This window comes from Mus musculus, chromosome 16 (assembly GCF_000001635.26).
Source record: "Mus musculus strain C57BL/6J chromosome 16, GRCm38.p6 C57BL/6J".
In the NCBI taxonomy this organism is placed as follows: Eukaryota; Metazoa; Chordata; class Mammalia; order Rodentia; family Muridae; genus Mus; species Mus musculus.
This window is the reverse complement of record NC_000082.6, coordinates 13,254,903-13,275,758: the sequence shown is the minus strand read 5'-3', so window position 1 is coordinate 13,275,758 and position 20,856 is coordinate 13,254,903. Positions and strand designations below refer to the sequence as shown.

At 45.0% G+C, this 20,856-nt stretch overlaps 1 protein-coding gene across 8 annotated transcripts in view; it reads right to left on the bottom strand.

Annotated features, from left to right (window-relative positions):
- The window catches only part of Mrtfb (myocardin related transcription factor B), a 161,474-nt gene extending 141,771 nt beyond the window's left edge, over positions 1-19,703 (bottom strand). For 2 of the 8 annotated variants that reach the window (XM_006522109.4, XM_030249105.1), the window contains exons 1-2: positions 19,462-19,703; positions 10,620-10,680 (exon numbers count right to left, since the gene is read on the bottom strand). The gene's annotated coding sequence lies outside the window, so the exon portion shown is untranslated. The other 6 variants (XM_006522111.2, XM_006522108.3, XM_030249106.1 and 3 more) reach the window with 6 other exon arrangements.
- Between the last annotated feature and the right edge of the window lie 1,153 nt (positions 19,704-20,856).

Below are 20,856 nucleotides of genomic sequence, written 5' to 3'. Positions count from 1 at the left end.
CCCAGAAGACACACATCTTCCAACTGAGCAAGAACATCCATTTGAAAACTACTCTTTTCTGTTCCTTGCATTGATGATATTTCTGGCTTTTTCTCTAAGAGAACTCACTGAATGGATGCCTGGAGTACATGCTACTGTTAAGAGTTTCAGGTTCCCTTGGGAAAGTTTCTTCTCTTATAAGTAAATGTTTTCAGTTACCTCTGAAATACCATGTTCTATCTTCTCAAAGGAATAACCTTACAAACAGCAAGTTTTCAGTGGTTTTTGCCCAACAGAAGGATTCTCTATAGTATGTTAAATGCACCATGCCCTAAACCAGCCCCACGTTATCCTCCTGCTCACTTGCCATCTCCACTATCAAATAGTCTTAATATATATTTTACTTTGAAAGGAAATACTGTTCCATGGCATGGCCAACATCTGCTGTCAGCTACTGATCATTTGGCCCTTCAAACGCTATAGTTCCATCATCCTCACTATGCTAGGGAACATTCCGATGGTGGTAACCATGTCACAAGCACAGAGCTACTTCTCATTACTAACAGCTCAGAGGACACCTTGGACTGTGTGACAGAGAGGCTCCCAGGCTAGGTGTAGCCACACCTGCTGAGAATGTGGGCTCACCTCACCATGTACATCTACAGTTTAATTGTTATCAGTGGGGCCAATATTCTGAAATTTCCCTTAATCTTAGAAGACAGGTAATGACAACAAGGCTGGCTGCACACCTCACTCCAAGTTCTAAGTATCTGGAAGCACACAGCCTATACTACTATATGCAATGAAGCCAGGTCTTTCTGGTAGGTTGGCTCAATGGATACAATGTTTGCTATAAAAGCATGAGGCCCTGACTTTGATGCCCAGCACCTCCACCACCTCCCTGAACATGCCCCTTCCCCTACAAAAACTCAGCTGAGCATGGAGCTGGAGAGGTGGCTCAATGGTAAAGAACACTCACTGCTTTTGGCAGAGATCTGGGTCACAAGCAACTGCAGCTCCTGTTGTAGGGGATCTGATACTCTCTTCTGGTCTCCATAGGTTCCTACACTCAGATGGTGCACAAACACATCATCAGGCATATACAGATATGCATAAAATATTTTTCTAAAAGCTGGACATAGCAGCTTTTAAATTTTTTAGCATTCGATGGCTAGCCAATGTAGCCACATCAGCAGGCCCTAGGGTTCAGTGAAAGACCCTGTCTCAAAACATAAGATAGAAGCAACACAAGAAGACACCTGATATCATCCTCTGGCTTCCACCCACAAAATACTATTTTACATCTACAGAATGGCTTTATGTGCAGTACTGTTACTCTTTATCATGCTTAAATTGGCTTAAATTATGACAGTTCTGATTTATCAGTGCTTATAAGAACATAATTTGCAGGGCAGTGGTGCATGGACAGTGAAGAATAACTGAGAAATTACTTTAAGTTCATCCTATTATAGCTTTCCACAAATTATGTTCTTTTTGTTTTTTCAAGACAGGGATTCTCTGTATAGCCCTAGCTGTCCTGGAACTCACTCTGTAGACCAGGCTGGCCTCGAACTCAGAAATCTGTCTGCCTCTGCCTCCCAAGTGCTGGGAATAAAGGTGTGTGCCACCACTGCCCGGCCAGGTTGCCATTCTTTGACTCAATTATTCTTTAAGGGAAAGACTCTCTGTCTCAATTATCTTTATTCCCTAAGTCTAATTTTAGAAAAAAAATTTTTTTAATTTATTGACAGGACTGTCAATAGGTAACTAAGGACATTAAAAGTCAGGTAAACCACACAAACACCCAACAAAGAAAGAGAACTTCAGACCAATTTCCGTTATGAATATCGATGCAAAAACACTCGATAAAATTCTTGGCAACCGAATCCAAGAACACATCAAAATTATCATTCACCACTATCAAATAGGCTTCATCCCAGGGATGCAGGGATGGTTCAATATACAGAAATCCATCAATGTAATCCACTACATAAACAAAGTCAAAGAAAAAAACCACATGATCATTTCATTAGATGCTGAAAATTCATTTGACAAAATTCAACATCCCTTCATGTTAAAAGTCTTGGAAAGACCAAAAATTCAAGGCCCATATCTAAACATAGTAAAAGCAATATACAGCAAACCAGTACTCAACATCAAACTAAATAGAAACTTGAAGCAATCCCACTAAAATCAGGGACTAGACAAGGCTGTTCTCTCTTTCTCTCCCTATCCATTCAATATAGTACTTGAAGTTCTAGCTAGAGCAATTATCAAAGGGATACAAATTGGAAAGAAGGAAGCCAAACTATCACTATTTGCAGATGATATGATAGCATACTTAAATGACCCCAAAAACTCTACCAGAGAACTCCTACAGCTGGTAAACAACTTCAGCAAAGTGGCCAGATATAAAATTAACTCAAACAGATCAGTAGCCTTCCTATACTCAAAGGATGAACAGGCTAAGAAAGAAATTAGGGAAATGACACCCTTCACAATAGTCACAAACAATATAAAGTATCTTGGTGTGACTCGAACCAGAGAAAGATCTGTATGACCAAAACTTCAAGTCTCTGAAGAAAGAAATCAGAGAAGACCTCAGAAGATGGAAAGCTCTCCCATGCTCGTGGATTGGCAGGATTAATATAGTAAAAATGGCCATCTTGTCAAAAGAACTTATAGATTCAATGCAATCCCCATCAAAATTCCAACTCAATTCTTCATAGAGTTAAAAAGAGCAATTCTCAAATTCACCTGGAATGATAAAAAACCCAGGATAGCGAAAACTATTCTCAACAATAAAAGAACTTCTGGAACATCCCTGACCTCATATTACAAAGCAATTGTGATAAAAACTGTAGAGCTTATATTCTAAGATCAAGAATTGACAAATGGGCCCTCATAAAACTGGAAAGCCTCTGTAAGGCTAAGGACACTGTCAATAGGACAAAACAGCAATCAACAGATTGGGAAAAGATCTTTACCAACTCTACATCTAATAGAGAGCTAATATCCAATATATATAAGGAATTCAAGAAATTAGACTCCAGAAAACCAAATAACCTTATTAAAAAATGGGATACAGAGCTAAACAGAGAATTCTCAACTGAGGAATACCGAGTGGCTGAGAAGCACCTAAAGAAATGTTCAACATCCGTAGTCATCGGGGAAATGCAAATCAAAACAACCCTGAGATTCCACTTCATACCAGTCAGAATGGCTAAGATCAAAAACTCAGGTGTCACAAGATGCTGGCAAAGATGTGGAGAAAGAGGAACACTCCTCCACTGTTGGTGGGACTGCAAGCTGGTACAACCACTCTGGAAATCAGCTTGACCTTTCCTCAGAAAATTGGACCTAGTACTACCTGAGGTCCCAGCTCTACCAAACCTGGGCATATACCCAGAAGATGCTCCAACATGTAATAAGGACACATGCTCCACTATGTTCATAGCAGCCTTATTTATAATAGCCAGAAGCTGGAAAGAATCCAGATGTCCCTCAACAGAGGAATAGATACAGAAAATGTGGTACTAAAGTTTACCCAATGGAATACTACTCAGCTATAAAAAACAATGAATTCATGAAATTTTTAAGCAAATGGATGGAACTAGAAAGTATCACCCTGAGTGAAGTAACCCAATCACAAAAGAACACACATGGTGTATACTCACTGATAAATGGATATCAACTCAGAAGCTCGGAATACCCAAGATATAATTCACAGACCACATGAAGCTCAAGAAGAAGAAAGAACAAAGTGTGGATACTTTGGTCCTTCTTAGAAGGGGGAACAAAATACCCATGGGAGGAGATACAGAGACAAAGTTTGGAGCAGAGAATGAAGGAGAGACCATCCAGAGAATGCCCCACCTGGGGATCCATCTCATATATAGTCAACAAACTCAGACACTATTGTGGATGCCAACAAGTGCTTGCTGACAGGGGCCTGATATAGCTGTCTCCTGAGAGGCTCTGCTAGTGCCTGACAAAATCAGAGGTGCATGCTCTCATCCAACCATTGGACTGAGGGCAAGGTCCCCAATGGGGGAGCTAGAGAAAGGACTGAAGGAGCTGAAGGAGCTTGCAGCCCCATAGGAGAAAGAACAATATGAACCAACCAGTACTCCCAGAGCTCCTAGGGACTAAACCACCAACCAAAGAGTACACATGGAGGGACTCATGGCTCCAGCTGCATATGTAGCAGAGGATGGCCTTGTTGGACATCAATGGGAGGAGAGGCCCTTGGTCCTGAGAGGGCCAGATGGTCCAGTGTAGGGGAATGGCAGCACAGGGAAGAGGGAGTGGGTGAGCAGAGGGAGGAAGGATGGGATAGGGTGTTTTTGGAGGGGAAACCAGGAAAGGGAATAACATTTGAAATGTAAAGAAAGAAAATATCTGATTAAAAAAAAAAAAAGAAAAGAAAAACAAGTCAGGTAAAACAAAGGGGAAGAGAAAGAGATGAAGAATGAATGAATTAGGCGCAATGATATCACGTGGACAGGGAAACCACAGACCAGAGTATCTGTACCAGAAATGGCCTTCAGCCAATAAGATCCAAGGCCTTTCATTCACCTGGCCTGATGCAAAAACTCCCAAATCTCTGTATGTTCTCATCCAAAAAAGGATCCACCCAAAGAACTGCTCCAAACACTAGCATGTGGCAAGCACAGGATACAGCCTTTCTGGAGGTACAGCAAAGAAAGCATTCTCTAGCTTCCAGCAGTGAAAGAAGAAAATCAAACAATTAAAATGTTATACCCCAGCCGGGCGTGGTGGCACACGCCTTTAGTCCCAGTACTCGGGAGGCAGAGGCAGGCAGATTTAGCCTGGTCTACAAAGTGAGTTCCAGGACAGCCAGGGCTACACAGAGAAACCCTGCCTCGAAGGAAAAAAAAAGTTATACTCTCTTATACGCGTTCTCGCGACCGGCCAGGAAAGACGCAGCAAACCGGATCTTCTGCGGCAAAACTTTATTGCTTACATCTTCAGGAGCCAGAGAGCAAGAGAGCAAGAGCTCTATTGCTTACATCTTTAGGAGCCAGAGCGCAAGAGAGCAAGAGCCAGAGCAAGAGCGCAAGAGCGCAAGAGCTTTATCGCTTACATCTTCAGGAGCCAGAGTGCAAGAGAGAGAATGGCGAAACCCCGTCCCTTTTAAGGAGAATTATTCTCCGCCTAGGACGTATTACTCCCTGATTGGCTGCAGCCCATCGGCCGAGTTGTCGTCACGGGGAAGGCAGAGCACATGGGGTGGAGAAATACCCTTGGCACATGCGCAGATTATTTGTTTACCACTTAGAACACAGGATGTCAGCGCCATCTTGTAACGGCGAATGTGAGGGCGGCTCCCCACAATACTCCAGTAGTGTCTCGCCTAGACTACATTGGTCTCAGTGTTCAGCTGACATCCTACGTTCTGTTCTGTCCATCCTGAGCCTCCTCACTCTTGGGCAAGAAATGGCTTCCAAAGCCACAAACGTGTGAGGTCTCCTTGACCTGTCCCCTCATGTCAGATCCTGAGCCAGCTCGCATTTCCAGAGTGCTGTGCACCACGAACCTGCTGGATACCTTCCCCTTGTGCCGAGAAGTCTGTGAGGCTGGCAGACAGCTCCAGCACACAGGGCACAAAACTCAAGACTGGAACGCTGGTGTGATCCCGAAAATGCCAGCTGGGAGGGATGGCTCACTCCCTCTGGGGTTAGTGTTAAGACAGCCCTGCCCAGTGAGCAGGCCATTGCTTTTCTTCCCAGGGTACCTGAAGTCCTCTTGGTTCTATCGTATTATTTGTATGGCCTTCTCCAGGGATCTCCCAAATACTGAGTGAGCTTCCTGTCAGCTGGCTGCCAGGCACCCTGACTAGATCCTCCCTATCTTCCCAGCCTCTGCCTTCACACTGCACCACTGGCATCCAGCTCAGATCCAGCAGCACAAGAGCCCAATGGCTATCTTCATACCCAGGTCCTAAAGAACAATAACTACAATGAATGTCTCACCCCTTTTTCTCTGCTAGATACCTCAACGCCCATTCCTACTGCTAAGGGCAAAATGTGAACTGTATACCAGGGCACAGCCAACCCCCACAATCAATATTCTTCTCCAGTCAAACAGATGTAGACAGTGGTATGCCCTGAATACACCGGAGCCAAGCTTGAGCTCAGACCTCCCACCAAACATATGGAGCCCATTACTGAGAGGATGCTTTCTTTCCTGAAAACATGAGAAAACTCAAGCCAAGAGGCTTTCCTTGGGCTTATTCCTGGGCATCAAAGCCATCTAAATCTACATTTTACTATGACTACACTGAAAAGCTATTTTAGTAAATTTGTATTTACTCTTTGGTAATTTTATATACTATGTTTTGATCGTCTCCACCCAACTCTTCTGCTTAACTCTAGTCAGATCCAGCATCACCTCCCTATTCCCTCCAACTTCATGTCCTCTTTGTTCTTGTTTTATAAGCCAGAGTCCAATTTGTGCTGCTCATATACTCTTGGTGTTGGGTCACAAGTGGTTCAGCTACCAGGAAACATATTCTTAAAACACCAGACACTCTCTTCCCTAGAGGCCACCAAGTATCCATAGCCCTTTAGGTGGGGTGGGGAGATCATGGACCCCTCCCCACTCCATGCTAAAATGTTGACTGGCCCGACCGCCCCAGGTGCTACAGGGTCCCTGTCATGCCCAGAAGACAATACTGTTCTGGTCCTTCCTAGTGCCTGGCTCTTACAACTTTTCTTCCCACTTGTCTGTGATGTTTGGGGATAGGAGAGCGATACAGAGGTTCAATTTGTGGCTGAGCATTTCATTGATCCTACTACTGTTATTTTGCTAAATGGACAATGCATCAAACTTCTCTCTAAATTCAGGTTTCTTTCCTCATAGTTAGTGTAGCTCTCAGGATTCATCAAAGAAGTTTCTTTGTGCAGTGAATGGTGGTTAACACAGAAACTTATAACTGGTCAAAGAGGGAAATGTCAGTGGGGTACCCTACACACACAGCTTAGGCAAGGCTGTCATAGCAGATGCCCTGTGCACAGCACGCCCAGCTACAAGGACCAAAAGAGACAATGAGATGAGGACAAGTTCTTGTGCCCACCCAGCTCTAGCATCTGAGCCCACTCTGTGCACCTCCACTCCCCACCCAAAGACACAAATAAAAAGCCACTACCAAAACAAAATAAAACACAAGTTCACTAAAGCATTATTTTTAACAGCTAAGAAGTAGAAATCACCTAAATGTCCACCCAATGATAAAATAATGTATATCCACACAATAGAATATTACACTGAAGTAAAAATGAGGCTTTGATATTTGCTACAATGTAAATGAACCTCAATAACGTGCTGTACTGGATAGTTTTATGTCAACTTGACAAAAGCCAGTCATTTGAAAAGGGGGAACTTCATTTGAGAAAATAGCCCTCCAGATTGGCCGGTAGCAAGCCTATGGTGCATATTCTTGATTAATGATTGATGTAGGAGGGCTCAGCTTGCTGTGGGCAGTGCTACCTGTTGGGCAAGTGGTCCTGGGTTCTCTAAAAAAAGAGGCTGAGCAAGTCATGAGGAGCAAGACAGTAGGCAGCACCCTCCATAGCCTTTGCATCAGTACCTGCCTTCAGGTTCCTGCCCTGCTTGAGTTCCTGTCCTGACTTCCCTGAATAATAGTGTGCGACTCAAGAGTTGTAAAGCTGAGATAAACCCTTTCCTTCAAATTGTTTATGGTCATGGTGTTTTATCACAGCACTAGAAACCCTAACGAAAAGGGCCATATACTGAATGACTACATTTATATGATATATCCAGAATAGCTAAATTCATGAAAACAAAGATTAGTGCTGCCAGGAACAGGACAATCGGGGGGCTGGGAAGGGGGGGAGTGTTTCTTCATGGAGTGCTCACAATACTCTGGACTTAGACAGTAATGACTGGTACAGAACTTTACGAATATCTTAAAGACCACTTTTATGAACCTTGCATTATGTGAGTTAAATATGAGTGAAACCATTCTTTTAAGAGTTAATGACACAGAAGCATAACATAGTGCCTCTGCCCAGGGGCCTGCCTGAATCAGCCTGCAACAGGATAGCCTATCTGCAGAACACACAATCTGTTCAAATGAGGAAACAATTTATCTTTCTACCAATAAATCCCTATAGTAACCAACCATAAAATCAAATCCAAGGTAAACAGAGCCAAAAACAAAAGGGCATACATACAAGCTGCAGCTAGCCAGCAGGTACAGGATGGAACCAACTCAAAACTGCACAAGGAAAAGTGTTGCAGCTCACCTCCTGCTGATCACAGCGACTTCAACAAGTCTAAGACTTTCTGCCTCATGAGGAGAAAATCTGCAACCTCTGACTGGTAGAACGAGTCAAACAGCACTCTCTCCTCTGACTACTGCAACACCTTGCAGAAGGCCTGTTTATATTTGGCCATTGGGGGCCTTCATCTCAGAGCATTGCTAAATTAAGCAAGTCTATGCTGTACTGAATATAGACAGACCCCCTGGCAGGCTGAGAGACTTCCTCCAGCAATGGTTGAGGATGCAGGAAATCAAGAGAAGCATCAGAGAGGCTGGCATCGCTTGATTCATTCTGTTCAAGACTACAGGCTCTACAACACCAGAAACATGTAACCATTCTTAACACAATCCCTCCTTCTTCTGTGGCCATACACAGACATATAGATCTGGAGCCACAGAGGGGATTTGAATGGTACTTTTTAAAGCCTACTAGCTACATGCCCAAGGACAAGTATCAATTTCTCTGTGCCCTTCTATCATTGCTGAATGAACAAAATGAAGTTATGAAACTGGACCAGGGCACAATGCTCAAGAATGGCCCACCACAGAACATCTTCTACTCATAACTCCATACCATACCCAATGCAGGGCTTATCCTCAGCTTCAGTCACTGACACCAGCCATGTTTCTTCCTGGATTCGCTTTCATGGAACCACCTCCAAAAGACCCCATGAGGACTTTATACTAAATGATCTCCCTCCTCTATCCAGGCCCCGCCATGGAACTAAAGACAAAAAGCCATCAATAAAGCCTCTCAAATGTATTAAATCGGGGCATGACACAAAGCCTTCATTCACCTAACAGGCATTTAAAAGCACTGAACCGAGACATTTGAAGTGCATATTGTGCGAACAGTAATTGGTAACCTTTTCATAAGACTGATGCAATCTGATTATAATTCCCAAGTGTCAGCAGTCAGTTTTTAAGGTAAAAGAAAAAGGAAGTGGGATGGCTTCAAATACTCAGGGAGAGGTGTAGGAGGGTGTCCTTTCCCTCTGACAGTAATTCTCATTTGACTGAAGGCTGCTAGAACAAGCTCAGACTCAAAAAAAAAAAAAAAAAAAAATCTGTCACATTAGAGTTGATTGAAATGCAATCAAGATGAAACTTACTGGGTTTAACATACACACTTAGCCTTCCCCTCCCCCTCTCTGAAGACACAAAAAGAGCGTGTATGTGAAGTTGCGTCTATCTACGCTAAAGATGCAAGGCCAGTTTGCACTGTATTCCCAGGTAGGATGTCTGTCCAGTCAGCAGCTAGGCTCTGCTGCTGCAGCCGCCTTCTGCCTAGCTCCAGATGAATTTCCATCATGCCACACAAGGCACAGCTCCCAGGGCTGGCAAAGAAGTAAGTGTTCAGGAAGGGAAGATGGGCTACAGAGCTGAGGGATATGGGACTTAGAAAATAACTTGTGGCCAGGCTACTGTTCTCCCCTTCCTGCATCTAAAGCCCAGAAGTACAGAAGAGAATGAATCAGACTGACTCTGGGGACCAGCTATTGTCACCACACATCAGCAGTTGGCCTCTTTCCCCCAACACAGTTCAGTCTTCTCCCCTCACTGCAAAGCGATTTCATCTGGAAAGTCACAACCCTGAATGCTCAGGCTCGGCTTGCCACCTCTGGCCAACCTTCCATCCAGCGACCACTGAGAAACTCTGCCCACAATGGGAAGAGACACGGTGTCTACACACCACTGTGTAACGAGCTCTGTAGTCGGTTTGCAGTGTCTTACCAATGCTACTGAGTTAGCATGACGTCCATTTACTCCTCGCTTCCCATAGGCAACTCAGAACTGCTTTCATGGCACTCTCACCAGTAAAACAGAAGGAGGCCCAGAACCAAGAACTATACAATCGGAAGGAAAAATAGTCTATCATTCCCAGTAAGACACCATGGAGTGTCAGAGGGGGCACAGGAAAGCCCCCTTCATTCAGAGCCTACTGTTGCTATCAAGTCCACATCGGCTAAATTGTGAACTATGTATTTTAAAGAGTTGTTAGGGTTGGCAAGATGGCTCAGCTGGGGAAGAACTTACCCCAAAAGCCTAAAGACCCAAGTTCAATCTAGATCTCATGATGGAAGGAAAGAATCAACTCCCAAACGTTGTCCTCTGACATCAATATATGCACTCTCTCCCTCTCTGTGCCTCTGCTTCTCTCTCCTCAAGATGGCACAAATTTAAAATGTAGGCCCCTTGCATACCTCACAACCCCTAGCTTCCATAGCCTCGAGCACTCCTAAGACAACCGCTCAGTACACCAGAGAAAAGGGGGTTATGAAGAATTTAAAATGCTTTCAAAGGAAACTTTTAAAGTCATAAAAAGACTTACCTCAGTAAAAATATTTATTTTCCTGTCTTACATTCTCTTCCTTAGCACCTTAATTATGAACCTGAAAAAAAGAAAGTAGAAATTACTTTTCCTTGACCATCTATTACATGCCAGCAAGGGATAGATGGGCGCTGAGGTCATCAAAAAGAGACCACCAAGAAACAGAACCCTGACAGAAGGGAAAGCTTCTAAATCATGGATCCACAGATGATGGGAACTCTGCAGCAGGCTGAAGGCTGGGTATAGAGCTCCTGCTCCAACCAGGACACCCTTAGTGAGCCATGGCACCTCTGGGCACCGGGCCCATTGTTTGTATGCCTACCAACAGCACCCAACTAAGAGCACGCAGGTCAAGGATCACATTGTATGACCCAGCCAGAGACTCCTTGGTGTCTCTTGAACATACACGTGAACAAACATCCATTCTTAGCTTCTTACAAAGAAGAATCTGCCTCTCTCATACTTGTTATGGTTCCTATAACTACCTTCAAGGCACTAAAAGTATAACAGGTAAGAAGAGAAGGAGATGAGTTTCCTGACTTGCAAGGCAAAAAGGAAGACTGGAGTCAAGTCTTCCCTCATTTGTTTAACATCTGGTTTGTCTCTATCAGGTGTTTGCTTGGGTGCTAGGCACTCTTCACAGGATGGTCATAATATCTCTCCAGTTTCCAACATAAATGAGGTGCAAATCGCTGGCTGAACAAGGTACTGGATATAACATTGTTTTTACTGAATATCATATTTGACTGGCAATAGAACATTCTAGACAGTACCCTAGAAACCCCAGGTCTTTGGGAATGTCTAGCAGCATCATGGTCACAGTGTATTTAAGAGAGGACTGAGTAATGCAAGGTTAGAAAGCAGGAAGGAAGCCTTGAATGCCAGACCACACTGCCTGGTCTATTCTCAAATGTACTGATTAGGGCAAGCCTGTAATCCCAGCTGGTTGGGTGGCTGAAGCAGGAGGATTACAAACTCAAGGCTTAACTGAACTACACAGTGAATTCAAGGCCAGCCTAAGAAACTTAGTGAGAGTATATCCCAAAAGTTAACAATAAAAGGAAGGAGAAGCTGAAGCTGTTAGCACAGTGGCAGCGTGCTTACCTAGCATATAAGAAACCCTGGGCTACCGGCAGTGGTGGTGCATGCTTTTAATCCCAGCACTTAGGAGGCAGAGGCAGGCAGATTTCTGACTTCAAGGCCAGCCTGGTCTACAGAGTGAGTTACAAGACAGCCAGGGCTATACAGAGATACCCTGTCTCGAACAATCCAGATAGATAGATAGATAGATAGATAGATAGATAGATAGATAGATAGAAAGAAAGGAAGGAAGAAAGGAAGAAAGGAAGAAAGAAAGAAAGAAACAAACAAACAAACAAACAAACCAACCAACCAACCAACCAACCCTGGGCGATATCACCACTGCAGCAAAATAATTTTTTTAAAAAGTTGATGACTCTTCTTAGTCTAAGACCTAACATTCCTGTGGCTTTTCTCTTGTTTGCTTTCAAACATGCTGGGTGTGTTGGTGCACGCTTCTGATCAGAGTACTCAGGAGGCAGAGGCAGGAGGATCTCTACAAGTTTGGGGCCAGCCTGGTCTACAAAGCAAGTCCAGGATAACCAGGACTATTACAGAGAGAAACCCTGTCTCAAAACAAAACAAAACAAAACAAGGTCATGGAGTGAGTATCCTCCCTGTTGCTCCTTTTAGAGATAAACCAATTCCAGCTTGGAAAAAGCTAAGCAGTCTTTGGAGTTATTCCTTTAATGTGATTTTACTTTTTTCTTTTATTTTCCCTGAAAAAAGTAGGAAACAAACTGCTGAGACGTGCCCAATACACACAGCTGCGCAGCACTGGATTCCCACACAGGCTGTGGGGCAAATGCAGCAAGTCCAGCGAGGATCTGCACAGACGCAGATCAGTCTGTGAGCCCCAAACGGACCAGAGGCTGAAGTGTACAAGTAATCCCACAGACACCCTAGCAGACACAGGAATGAGAATGCCTTTCAACAAGTGCATACAAATTTAGGCTCCATAACAGGCTGACAGAAACCATGGAACTCTTAGGGGACAGTGAGGAGCTAGAGCAATGGCTCAGTGCTTAAGAGCACTGATGCGGGGCTGGTGAGATGGCTCAGTGGTTAAGAGCACTGACTGCTCTTCCAAAGGTCCTGAGTTCAATTCCCAGCAACCACACGGTGGCTCACAACCATCCGTAACAAAAATCTGATGCCCTCTTCTGGAGTGTCTGAAGATAGCTACAGCGTACACACATATAATAAATAAATTTAAAAAAAAAAAAAAAAGCACTGGTGCTCTTCCAAGATCTGGCTTCAAGTCCCAGGACCCACATGGTAGCTCACAACTCTTTGTAACTCTAGTCCTAGGGGATGCAACACCATCCTCTGCCTCTATAGATACTGTATGCTGTGGTACACATTTAGGCAGAATATCTATAGACATAAATTGTTCTTTTAAAGAATATCTTTCTTTTTTAAAAATGAGGCTGGAGAGTTGGTTCAGTGGTTAAGAGCACCTGTTGCTCTTGCAGAGGACCCAGGCTCAGTTCCCAACACGCACACGGTGGTTTACGACCATCTAATACTCCAATTCCAAGGGATCCAGTCTGCTCTTCTTACCTCTACAGGCATGCATATGGATCACATACACATGTACAGACAAAAACACTTACACATATAAAATAAAATTTAAAAAAGGAAAGAAAAAAAATGTGAGCCTTCTATTTGCCACAGTGTACCAAGGTGAATGAATACCCAGTGACATTGTAAGGACACAAAGCTAACCTCGGTAATCTATGAGGTCCTAGAAAATGGAAGAAGAAAAATGCAAAGGGCATGGACACATGGTCCACAGGAAAAATGCAGAGCTGGCAAGATGGCACCAGAGGGTAAAGTGCGTGCTGTGTAAGCATGAGGACCCAGGTTCAGATTCAGCACCACATACAACAAAGTGTGGTGCTGCAGAGCTGGAATCCCATGTTTCTACAGTGAGACAGGAGGCTGAGACAGGAGGCCACCTGGGAAGTTTGCTGGAGCTAGCCTGGTGTACACAGTAGCAAAACAGAGATTGTCTCAGGTGGAAGGCGAAGACTGATGCCCAAGGTTGTCCTTTGACCTTTACATGCACAGTTCCCAAACAAGAGTGACCCAGTACACACATTAATTTGGGCTGTGCACATGTCTTTGGTAGTTACTATTACTATAATGAAACACCATGATCGAAAGCAAGTTGGAGTGAATAGGACTTATTTGGTTTACACTTCCACATTACTCTTCAACCCTGAAGGAAGTCAGGACAGGAACTCAAACAGGACAGGAACATGGAGGAATACTGCCTACCTGCTTGCTCTGTCTTTAATATAGTAACCAGGACCACCAGCCCAGGGATGGTACCACCCACAGGGTCTGCACACTCCCATATCAATCACTAATTAAGACAATGCCCTACAGGCTTGCCTGCAACCAGGTCTCCTGGAGGCATTTTCTCATTTAAGGTTCCCTCTAGTTAGATGACTTTAGCTTGTTTGACATAAAAACTACCCAGCACAGCATGTAATCTACAGATGATTTCACAGTCTGTGGTGTGTGTTTTTAGATTACATGGAAACACTATCTCATTGTATAAGACTCAAGCAAAACTAGATTTCATCATCTACACAGAATCCTCTACTGAAACTGGGGAACAACCATACTCCTGTAAGTTCTAAGTGGTATAACTTGTGGAGGAAGAAAATATTTATGACAATTAAAACACCAAACTCTCTTACCTGTTAGTCCCTCTTGTGAGAGTACATCAGAAACATGCTTGTCTGTATATAAAAACCATAAACATTCAAGTTTTCATGGGGCTGGCTAAGCAAACCCAGGACAGAGAGGATGCCTAGAACTGTTTAAAAATGTTTTCTGGGGTTGGAGACACCATTGGCTCAGAGGTTAAGAGCACTGGCTGCTCCTGCAGAGGACTAGTTTTGATTCTCTATATTCACATAGTAGCACACAACCAACTGTAACTCCAGTCTCAGAGTCTCTAATACCCTCTTCTGCCCTTTGAGGTCACTGTACACATGTGGTACACAGTCTTACATGCAACCAAACACTCATACATATAAAATAGAAATGAATACAATCTTTAAAAAGTGTTTTTTTTTCTGCAAAAGAGCATGTAAATCGAGTAACTAATGGAAAGTCAGTGAAGGTAGGCTGAAGTATACTGCGCTTTATACAGACAGAAAGATTACAAGCTACTGACATTTGCTTCTATCTACAAAGAGAAATGATGAACATATTTATAGCAAACAGATAAAGGCTATGGGGGGGAGTACCCAAGAGAACTGGAAACTTGGCTTTCTGAACATGCCCACATTATTTAAGTGTTTGAGTCATGTGAACACTTTGTCCATATAAACAGAATTCTTAAATGTTGAAACAGTACTCCCACAAAGAGTCTGCCTATAAGCCAGAGTCCAAATTTAATGATTAAGAGGAAATATTTCCCTTAAATTCTATACTGAATGGCAATTTTAGTATGACCATGACAAAGAGTATCTCCCCCTCAGTCAAGCAAAGCATGTGATGATGCTAAAAGTCTCTGAAGCAGCAGCCACAGCTATGACTGGGTAGCATGCAAATTATCCCCTTGCCTGCCCAGACTCCAGTGGTGGCCAGTAGTCCTGGAGACACATGCTCTACTCTGCTGCTGTCTCTGCATTTTCATGTGTACGTGATGTGCATCGTGTGTGCATGCATGTCTCTGTGTATGTCTGTGCAGATGCATACGGAGGCCTCAGGTAGATGTCAGGAATCAGCCAGGATTGTTCTTTCACCTTATTCATCGAGGCAGGTCATCTCGATCAAACCCAGAGCTCACTGACATGGTTGGTCTCACTAGCTAGCTTGCTCTGGATGTGCCATCTCTGACTTCCAAGGCTGAAATTACAGGTGGGCCACCACACCCACCCAGCATTTACCTGGGCTCCCTCCAGTGCTAAGGCTTGTGGCATAAGCACTTTAACTGTGGAGCCATCTCCACAGCCCCTCAGCTGGCACTTCTCCCAGGCTCAGCTCACACTTGTCTGCAATAATAAGCCCCGGGGCCTTATGAAGAGCTGCTAGCTGGGGGAATCACCAAACATGAACAGCAAAGAAAACAAGTCTACCTGGGGACAAAGTACTCAAGCAGTTGTTGTGCAGTTGGATTTCCTGTGGGCCCACGCTGTTGTCAGATAGCGCAGACACCAGGAGACAGCTCTCCATATACATTGCCTGCTTCCTACAGTCAGTGTTTTCAAGCACATTTCTTACTAAGCAGTAGTAACTGATAATTACTAAAATTAACCTAAGGATGACCCATTCCAAAAAAGTTATAAAGAAAAGGATGAGCTTTGCAGAATGGAAAAGCAACTAAAGCGGCCAATTAGAATAACTCACATTCACCTAATTCGTGCACAGGCCACTACCGCACGTGAGGCTCTCCTCTCAACATTAAAAAAAATCATGGCTCTGAGAGTGACTGTGATTTTTAAATCTTCAGAATAAAAATATCAAGTTAAGATGGAAGGATCTAGAAAGGTGAGTAGCTTCATTTTGCAAGTCATTCTTTGGATTCAGTTTTTATTGTTAGAAATCAACCAATGTTTGTATAGTCCTATTTCCCTTAGATGGCATCGTCAAGACACACTCTTAATTCATAATTCATACTTAATTCATTTAAGAACAGGTAGGTTGTGCTGGCTGGTCCTATGTCAACTTGACACAAGCTAAAGTAATCTGAGAAGAGAAAGCCTCAACTGAGTTTAGCTTGTGAACAAGCCTGGGCTGCATTTTCTTGACTGCTGACTGCTGTGGGAGGCCCAGCCCACTGTAGGCGGTGCCACCCCTAGGCAGGTGGTCCTGGGCTCTGAAAGAAAGCAGGATGAACAAGCTAGTAGTGTTCCTTCCTTCAAGGCCTCTCCACCAGCTCTTCTTCCAGGTTCCTGCCCTGAGTACCTACGCTGACTTTCTAAAATGATGGACTGATAGGGAAGTGTAAGCAAAAACAGACCTCTTCTTCCCAAGTTTCTTTTGGTCATGTGTTTACCATGGCAGAAAATCCTAACTAGAATAATGATTAATAAAAACAACCAAAACAATTGGCCTTTTTTTTACCCTGGAACTGGATAGTGTTTGCCTAATGCAATAAAAATGAATTACTTTCACTTAGATGAATTGTTCAACTTTACAAGGGTTCATTGTATCTATGTCTAGACAACTTTAAATGTGGCATCCTATTTTCATAAGTCTTTACTTAGATGTTAATTTCCATAGTGCCTTTCTAAAGTAATAAGCAATACAGAATAAATGTTCTATAGCAAGAAGCAACTTATATTTAAAGAAAAAAAGGCAAAAATAAACTTTTTCAGATTTAAACAATTTGGAATTTACTGCTGTAGCTACAAATGGACTGAGCTGAACTTTTCTTGATTTTTTTTCCCCTTCCATGGAGAAGTTTCCAATGAAGACAAGCTTGTTTGTGAGCCAACCCCTAGAACTGCTTAGATAGGTAATTTTAGTTTTCACTTTTGAGCACATCTGTATTCTCCAAATGCACTACTATCCCTAAGTAGAAAAGGCTCCGGGGCTACACTGGTACTCAAGGACACTCCCAACAGCCCATCACCATCCTGGCTTCCAACTCCACTCTCACCTCATGCCAGTCAGCAGTTCAAGTGTGACCAACATTTCCAACAAGGATTCCCCCAAAAGAGAAACAACTGCAGATGAACAGGTACTAACCTGGCTCCTGAGAGCCAGAGATGATGATCCATGAAAGAGTCCCTAGCCAGAGGCTGTCTTTTTATGTATCAGACTCACAGAGAGAATTTTATTTTTACTTCCCAGTGAAAAGTGTGTATTAGATTCTGCTGTTATAATTAGCTAGATAGTGGAGCGTGTGCTTTATATAGTGGTTCTCAAGAGGGCAGAACTGTCCCCATAGCACATTGTTAGTTACTGAAGAGACTCCTAGACGGCAGCGGAAAGCATCTGCAGTGTTTCCAGCCCTGGACCGAGAGCCATCTAACACATGAGTGGTGGAGGTGATAATGAAGGCTACCCTGGCCCACTATAGATTAACATACTTTAGGATTCAATATTGAACCATGTGGCAAGTCATTCTCGAAAACACCCACCACCCTGCCCCAATTATGTAGTCCAACAAGGTGAAGGAAAGGGAACTGTGTGAACTTCCACAGCACATTACACCTGCATCTACTAGACACACATGGAGCATACTGCCAAGTGCAACAATTTCAATCTTCTATTTCCTTATTACTAACAATAAGCATGAGGGATTTTGTGTACTCCATTAAATGTAGAGAACTCGGGCTTTGTATTGGTTACAATGTAGCCTGGAATACAGCATCCCTGGAGGGCTGTATTATCTGAGCCTAACCAGAGACAGGCTGTGATTTATCTTGCACGCTGTCAGTCAGCCTACATTGTTTTTCTCATTAGCATCAATTACCCCAAGTAACACGGTTTTATCTCAGGTCCCAATCTTTGTTCCTGACTTTGAGACTCACTGTCCCACAAGTGCATGCGTACATACGTGAGTGTGTGTCTCCAAACATACTCACTAGCCGCAGGGTCCGTGATATTACGTCCTACCTAGCTGGGTGTCTGGGCTGCACTAACGCCATAGCACGTATTTCTTCTTCACATCTAAAGGAGAGCACTCTACTGACCTTGGATCACGTATAGGAAGATATAGTATGAACTTCGTGTCAGGGTGGCAAACATTTGCCACAGAACCAAAAGTTAGGAACTTCACAACCGCTCATCCTAAGAGTGCGATCTCAAGCTTCAGAAAAGAATCAAACTTTTCAAAGTTTCTTTGCCTGAGGCAAACCTTGAGCTATCCTCGTGGCCTGAGACCCTACACCCGCCGCACCCCTCGTCACTGTCACACCGCGTCTGCTCATACACAGGGCCAAAGGGTAGCTTCTGAACACTGAGAACTAGGCAAAGTTTCAGGGACAGAACAAAAGCGGTGGAAAACTTTCTCCCTGGAAACCCGGAACGCTGCGTGCGTGCAATTTCGGGAGGGCTTGCAGACACACCCTCTGCAGCCCCGCGGGGACCCCAGGGGAAGAGCCGCGAGCAGGGCTGGGGAGGAGGATGGAAGGTGAGTCCGGGGCGTGGGCCGTCCCCATCCCACCACGTCCCCGTCGAGTGGCTCCGGCCAAGGCGCTGCTGCACCTCACTGCAGTTCCAGCGTGGGAGCGCGCAAGCGAAGCGCCTGGTACCAACTCCAGGCTGCCCGGGAAGATCGGGCCGCGGCCGCACACAGGGGACCCCCGACGAGGGAAGCCCGGACCCGGTAGCCCCGAGACCGCGGCCGCCCCGCCCCGCCCCGCCCCGCGCGAGTCCCGGGACAGCGCGCACCCGGAGGCGCCGCAGCAACCTCGAGGGGCCACCGAGGACGCGGGCCTTCCGTCCGTCCCTCTCCCGGGGCCCGGCCTCGCCCTCCGCAGCTCTCCCCTGCCTCAGTCCCAACGGCCGCCTCGCACCCGCTCGCCGCTCACCTCCCCGGCCGCTGCCGCCGCCGCCGCCACCGCTGCCGCAGCTACCACCGGATCTCGCGAGACTTCGCTCCGCCCCCGTGCTTACCCTCCTCCCGTCTGAAGGCACGGAGCCCGTCCTGGAAGCTCCAGGTAGCGCCGAGCCGACTCCCGGAGGTTTACACCCTGCTTCCCTTCTCCCACCCGGCATCCGCCCTCGCCCCTGACCCGGAAAAGTTAAAACCCAGGTGCGAGGCCGCCCGCTCCCGCCGCGCTCTCACCTGGCTGCCCCGGGGCGCATGCGCAGCTGGGCTGCGGAGCTGGGAGCTCTTTGGTTGCTGCCTAAGCTCTGGCTGCTCCCAGTCAGATAGATGGTCAGTCAGTGCCGGCTACCCTAGCAAGCAAACAGCTCATGCTGCCTCACTAAGTGCATTCTTGCCGCCTCCCCATTCCAGAAGGAGGTTGCAGCGGACGAGCAGACCGGCCTGTGGAGTCGGTGCGTTTCTGATGCCACACCCGCACCTGTAGGAACCCCTCCTCTTGAGCCCTGCCTCACTCTCCACCCCTCTGTAGTTCTTCCGAGTGGAAGAAGTGACCCCAATAGGGGGTCTGTTGCAACCCATCTTAATGCAACTAGACAAGAGAACGCTTTTCACACTTTCTCCAACTCTGTAGAGCCCTAAAAGCAAAATATGTTCGAAAACAGTGGGAGAACCCAGGATAGAATGGTTCATGGACATAGAGCCAGGGCATTCGTGGAGTTAGGTCAGCTGTTCGGGGCCACAGGGGGTCGCATATCAGATTCTGTGTATCATTTACATTGATTCATAACAGCAAAATAACTTTATGGTTGGGGGATCACCACAACATGAGGAACTGTATTAAAGGGTCCCAGCATTAGGAAGGCTGAGAACCACTGCATTACGGTGTGACTTCTTCCCAAAAGAAAACTTAAGAGTAATTGCTTCTAAGGAAGAGAGGCTGGCATAGTGAGATGCACTAAAGTGGGTACCCATAACCTCGTGCCTTAGAGTTTTACTGCTGTAAACAGAAAATTGCCATGACCAAGGCAACTCTTATAAGGACATTTAATTGGGGCTGGCTTACGGGTTCAGAGGTTAAGTCCGTTATCATTAAGGCAGGAACATGGCAGCAACCAGGCAGATATGGTACAGAAAGAGTTGAGAGTTCTACAGCTTCATCTGAAGGCTGCTAGGAGAAGAATGGCTTCCAGGCAGCTAGGGTGAGAGCCTTAAAGCCCATGCCCACAGTGACACACCTACTCCAACAAGGCCACATCTTCTAATAGTGCCACTCCCTGGGCAGAGCATATACGAACCATCACACTTCCGAAGCCTGCAATAAAGAAAATACCCATATGGTCTTAGTAACACAGTATTTGAATTTGCATGACTCTAGGGCCTGGCACTGCCTTGTGACAAGGTCTTTGTCTTAGTTTGAGTTTCTATTGCTGTGAAGAGACATTATGACAACTCTTATAAAGGAAAACATTTAATTGGAGCTGGCTTACAGTTCAGAGGTTTAGTATAGTATAGTCATGATGGGAAACATGGCAAAGTGTGGGAAGACATGGTATTGGAGAGGCAGCTGAGAGTTCTACATCTGGATTTTCAGGCAGCAGGAAGAGAGATTGAGCCACTGAGCGTGGCTTGAGC